This window comes from Acipenser ruthenus, chromosome 19 (assembly GCF_902713425.1).
Source record: "Acipenser ruthenus chromosome 19, fAciRut3.2 maternal haplotype, whole genome shotgun sequence".
Classification (NCBI taxonomy): Eukaryota; Metazoa; Chordata; class Actinopteri; order Acipenseriformes; family Acipenseridae; genus Acipenser; species Acipenser ruthenus.
Genome location: NC_081207.1, coordinates 10494809 through 10501335, shown reverse-complemented (window position 1 = coordinate 10501335; position 6527 = coordinate 10494809). Strand labels below are relative to the sequence as shown.

The following is a 6527-nucleotide window of genomic DNA, read 5'->3' as shown; positions in this document are numbered from 1 at the left end:
CATGCGCTGGAAATTGGCTGGGGCATTAGGTGCTAATGTTAAACTTTCGCTATTCATATTGAATAGTTTAGTCCACTCTATATTAGAGTGGTTTGGTACAGTAACCCTCGTGCTGTCAGACCGGGGTAGCTATTTTGTATGTGTCTTGTCTAAACAAAAGAAAACTGCTCTTTTTAACTTTGAAAGAAATATCTTGATACCTTCTCCTTAACTACTGCCGTCCTGAGTATACCGTGGTAGTTTGTTTGAATATGTCCAATATATCTTTGAGTACTGTGTAATAATAATACAAATTCCCTTGTGTATCAGCATGTTTTAAATTTTTAGAACTAGCTTTTTCTTTACTGTCACTTTGTAGACTTATTGTCGATCCACAATATATTTATCTGTATACAGTACATCAGACTTTGATTGCAAACTTGTATTTTAGTAACATGTATAATGATTAAATGGTGTTTACTAGAGTACAATGGAGCATTTAAAGTTATATGGTGTTTTTATGTCTGTCGTTTCTTTTCTACGAGTCATAATTTGCTGCTATTTTGAAGTGTTGTATTTGGGGTTGCATGGTGCTTTATTGCTGTTTGTATCATTTCTGTGAAGATCACTGCTTGTTTTTGAAGTGTGTTATTTAAAAGCATATGAAGCTTTATTCGTCTTTGAATTGTGCTTTTGAAAATCACTATCTTTTTGAAGTGTTTGTGTGGAGCTCACTATTTAAAACACTGTAGTGCTTTGGGTCTGATTTGAATTGCTCTTGCTGACCATTGTTATTTGCTGTTATATTTAAAGTCTGCTGCTCTATTTAAAGTGTGCTGCTATATGTGAAGATCTGTATGGTTTTCGCTATCAAGTTGCTGAGTGATAACTATTGTTTTACTGCCAAGTGTATTTGTGGATGGAAATCAAGTGTTAAAATTATGGACTAGTTTGGATGTGTTAATTGTCATACTCTGTCCAAATAAAATCTTTGTTACTTTTTATGTTGGTGTCACTTGCCTTTCTTGATTGTTAAAGAACCTGTTATTTATTTAAAGCTAATTTAGTTTCAAATTAGCGTAGTCATTAAACCTACATAATTGGTCATTTAAAATCAATTAAATTTATAGTGATAACCAGGGGCGGTCTCCTTGTCCGCGGTTGTGGGATCTCCTTGGCTACCTCTTCCTTGCGTGCCGGAATTATGCAGAGTCGACTGTGTGTGTGTGTGTGTGTATATCACTTAGAAAAAAGAGCAATAAAAATATCTTTAGTGGGCCAACCAATACTTTTGACCTTTTAGAAAAGTTGTGCACTTCAGGTAAATATCTGGCTGATTCAAGATTTATACAAAGCATTACACATGATATATAAAATATCCAGGTTTCAGTTCTGTGTTGTTCCAGTGTTATGAACTCAGTCTGGTGATGCACATGAATGGAAACGAAGACTTCTGATATTTGAAATAATTTGTAGATTTGTAGCTCGAAGAGGAATATTTCTATTTGGTTATCTCAGTTTATCCTGTGGAGGAAGAATGTTCTCTTGGTAAATCCACTGTGCAATTAAAGCCAGCTGTGCTTATAGAAATCCACCTGGGTTTCCAAAGTTGTGTAAGTAAATGGCTTCAGATGTAATAAGCAAGGCTTTAAAAACAGTATCTTACCGTTCACATTTCTCTTGCTGCACATTTCTCAGACATTTTATTTGTGACTCAAGTGAAGCACAACAATATGGGTTTGACTAAAATAGTTTCTTCACCTCATTCACTTGTTACAGGTAATACTGTAGGTAGTTTACCATTACATATAGTAGCTTACTTTTGTTACTATTGGTTACGATTGATAGTTTTAAATTATGTACTAAGAAGTGGAAGAACCAAATAAATATGATATAAATACAAAAGCTACACAAATTCATAAGTGGGATTAGTATGGGTGGGGGTTGGGTGGTGAGCAGGGACTGATTTATAGTCCAGGACTGGAAAGCATTGTGTTTTCCTTGCTGTATATTGAGACAATTATCTGTGATGGCTAAAATATGCAATGGTGGAAATGTGTATAAATCTTGAAATAGATTTAGACAGCAAGTAAAGTCTCATACCTACCAATATAATCACCTCCCTTGAATATTGTTCTGATATCGTAGTTAAAATGTGAGGAGTGGTTTGACCCCTGGCATTATTTCAGCTAGTGAGGGCCTTGGAATTGCAATTTACTGTGTTTCTGTTCCCTATTAAGTAACCCAGTATAACCGTATAACCTCCCTTTCATTATCTAGACCAAACATTGCCGTCTTTCTTGTGACCCAATCTGTCACAAAGAATAGTAGGCCATTAAATCATATTCCCAACTATACATTCTGATTTCAGTTAGGAGCTTAACTTCCCCTAAGTTACTCCACTCTGAGCTCTAAAAAAACATATATACAGCATAAAAAATATGTGTTGTGCAAAAAATAAATAAAAAATGAGACCTATCGGTTCTGAATCTTGATACAGAATTGATTTTCTCCTATGGAATAAATTTAGCTATACAGCCTGGACAGATTTAGATCTGCTCCACCATCCTCATCACTGAGTTATGCCTGCTGGGCTATGACATTTAAAAGTATTAATCTGCAGCTTAAAGAAAGACTCAGGAAAAGCAACCATCTTTTTTGTATTGGTTCAGAACTAGCACAGATCTGCCCTGTGACCAGTGTTTCTATTTCAACATGTTTGCGTACTTCGTACATAATACAAAACCAAAAGCTTTCAGAGGGTTATCAAAACTTGGTATCAAGTGGCACATACTGCGATAGAGAAGGCACACTTCCCATTTCCCATTCCATACTAATCCGGCCAGAACCATCCTGCAGAGTGGTGTTGAATGCACTCCATGTACAATACTATGGATTTAGAATGTTCAGCTGTTCCCACAGTCCCAGCCTCAATCTGACGGTGTGATGCAAATGTAACCAGGCACCCTACGGCAAATCAGTCAGGGGTGGAACAAAACTCAAAGAAAATTTGGTAGTCTGACTATGCTAGGTGTTAATTTACTCACCCACTCAGGTTCTTTATATTTGAAAATGGAAGGAGTATTGGAACACAGGTCATGTAGACACGACACAGGAGTAGGCTTGTTAACAATATTTATTGTGGGATGTAGAAGCTCAGTAAAAGGTGGGGAAGCACAAACACACTAAGGGGCAAACAGGATATAAAAGGGCCAACATACAATAAAAATACAGAATATAAAAACTAAAATACAATAAAAATAAAACGGAGTAGACAAAGAAACTAACACAAATAGATCAAACAAACCTTCCCCTCTACACTCTGGTAAGACAATAAAATACTGTGACTTTCACATACAAAAATGTAAATGGGAAATAGCGTCTCAGCTGCAATGTATTGTTTCAACCAAAGACAACAAACAATGGCATTCTGTCATCCATAAAAAGTCCATGGATTGACTATAGCTTCTATTTAAAAGTCCCAGTACACAGATGCGAGCGAGCTTCAGCAGGATCGATGCAGACACAGGACTGGAACGCTGGATAGTCAAGAGGAATCAATCTCTCATACAGCTTGTTTTATTCAAATCAATGGGCCCTTAAAATCAAAGACAGCCGCGTCAGAACCGCCGCACAAAGCAGTCTCTTAAAAGCCAATTTAAAAAGTAAAGAAACACCATCTTCTACTAACCTCAAAAAACAAAGACAGCAGCATCAGATCTGAAACACAAAGCAGTTTGAGTGCTAGCTGTATTGTGAGCCTTTTAAACCTGACCGGACATTTACTAACAAGCATGCGATTGACATTCATTAAAAGCATGTGAAATCAATTCCTAACTGGTTAGCTGAAGGTTATTTTAGCTGTGTCAAATCAGTGCAATATATATATATATATATATATATATATATATATATATATATATATATATATATATATATATATACACACAGTACTGTGCAAAAGTTTTAGGCAGGTGTGAAAAAATGCTGTAAAGTAAGAATGCTTTCAAAAATAGACATGTTAATAGATTATATTTATCAATTAACTAAATGCAAAGTGAGTGAACAGAAGAAAAATCTAAATCAAATCCATATTTGGTGTGACCACCCTTTGCCTTCAAAACAGCATCAATTCTTCTAGGTACATATAGTCAGGTGTATGATTAAACAATTATACCAAACAGGTGCTAATGATCATCAATTCAATATGTAGGTTTAAACACAATCATTAACTGAAACAGAAACAGCTGTGTAGGAGGAATAAAACTGGGTGAGGAACAGCCAAAGTCAGCTAACAAGGTGAGGTTGCTGAAGATAGTTTACTGTCAAAAGTCATACACCATGGCAAGACTGAGCACAGCAACAAGACACAAGGTAGTTATACTGCATCAGCAAGGTCTCTCCCAGGCAGAAATTTCAAGGCAGACAGGGGTTTCCAGATGTGCTGTCCAAGCTCTTTTGAAGAAGCACAAAGAAACGGGCAACGCTGAGGACCGTAGACGCAGTGGTCGGCCAAGGAAACTTACTGCAGCAGATGAAAGACACATCATGCTTAGTTCCCTTCGCAATCGGAAGATGTCCAGCAGGGCCATCAGCTCAGAATTGGCAGAAAACAGTGGGACCCTGGTACACCCATCTACTGTCCGGAGAAGTCTGGTCAGAAGTGGCCTTCATGGAAGACTTGCGGCCAAAAAGCCATACCTCCGACGTGGAAACAACGCCAAGCGACTCAACTATGCATGAAAACACAGGAACTGGGGTGCAGAAAAATGGCAGCAGGTGTTCTGGACTGATGAGTCAAAATTTGAAATATTTGGCTGTAGCAGAAGGCAGTTTGTTCGCCGAAGGGCTGGAGAGCGGTACACAAATGAGTGTCTGCAGGCAACAGTGAAGCATGGTGGAGGTTCCTTGCAAGTTTGGGGCTGCATTTCTGCAAATGGAGTTGGGGATTTGGTCAGAATTAATGGTCTCCTCAATGCTGAGAAGTACAGGCAGATACTTATCCATCATGCAATACCATCAGGGAGGCATCTGATTGGCCCCAAATTTATTCTGCAGCATGACAACAACCCCAAACATACAGCGAAAGTCATTAAGAACTATCTTCAGCGTAAAGAAGAACAAGGAGTCCTGGAAGTGATGGTATGGCCCCCACAGAGCCCTGATCTCAACATCATCGAGTCTGTCTGGGATTACATGAAGAGAGAGAAGCAACTGAGGCTGCCTAAATCCACAGAAGAACTGTGGTTAGTTCTTCAAGATGTTTGGGCCAACCTACCTGCCGAGTTCCTTCAAAAACTGTGTGCAAGTGTACCTAAAAGAATTGATGCTGTTTTGAAGGCAAAGGGTGGTCACACCAAATATTGATTTGATGTAGATTTTTCTTCTGTTCACTCACTTTGCATTTTGTTAATTGATAAATATAAACTATTAACATGTCTATTTTTGAAAGCATTCTTACTTTACAGCATTTTTTCACACCTGCCTAAAACTTTTGCACAGTACTGTATATATATATATATATATATATATATATATATATATATATATATATAATAAACAAAGCACATGAAAAAAGAATAGTGATAAATAAAATTAAAGTAATAATTAAATAGTAAAGTTAAAATACAAAATGAGAAGTAGCTGTACTTACTAGCATTTTAAAAAAGTATTTTTTTATGGTGAATAATTAAAGACAAAAAAAAGATATATATTAATATGTGAAGAATCATTAATTCATTCATCAAAAAGGGTCTCTAATTTTAATTATTATATCAAGATTAATAGATAATTATCTTGTGAACAGAACATACATTTTTTATTTCATTTTCCCTATTTTGGAACATCCTTCAGCTTGGACCACCAGAGGTTTTCTCCCCTGTGAGGTGTATTCTTCCCTATTGAACTGTTGGAGAAACATAAAAAAGAGAAATGCAGATACAAGTACAACAATTTCATTTGTGGCATGAGTTAAAATTAATTAAATACACGAATAACATTAATAAAAAAAAGAAATATTGTGCTATTGGCACAAATAGTGTGTTTTTGTGTCAAGTGTTAAGTCTGACCTTTAGGCTGGCTCACTTGCATTTTGTTTCTTAGCGGTCTTGCCACCAGGGCTTTTCTGACACCAACAGTCTTGGTTTGTTTTTACTTGTTGGCACGGTGTTGGAATATGCACTAACGTTTTCTGTTCTGTTTTTATCCCTTTTATGTTCGGGGATATTGAGAAGAGGACAGAGGAGATTACGAACCCTTCTTTTTGTTATTATCTATTCCAGCACCCCCTCCCTCACGCCATTCTTTTTTTCATTTTTTTTTATTTTATCGTGTAACTAATAATATTAATAAAACAAAATATTTGGTTACACATAAATTACTGTCTGGACATTCCATTATTACTCACACGCCTCACACTGATATAGTGCCTAATTTAATGAAAAACATCAGTTTAAGAGCTATTTACATTTAAATACACAAATTATTTGACTGTACAAACAGAAGTTTTTCCAATTCCAATCAGTTGACTGATCCTGAATAAATAACTT

The 6527-nt window shown here is 36.4% G+C and overlaps 1 long non-coding RNA gene across 1 annotated transcript; it reads right to left on the bottom strand.

Moving 5' to 3' along the window:
* Positions 1 to 3126: 3126 nt before the first annotated feature.
* LOC117424141 (uncharacterized) lies at positions 3127 to 5954 on the bottom strand. The gene is made up of 3 exons (XR_004547865.3): positions 5793 to 5954; positions 3671 to 3699; positions 3127 to 3577 (listed from the first exon to the last, which is right to left on the bottom strand). It is a non-coding gene; the product is annotated as an uncharacterized LOC117424141 (long non-coding RNA).
* Positions 5955 to 6527: the final 573 nt, after the last annotated feature.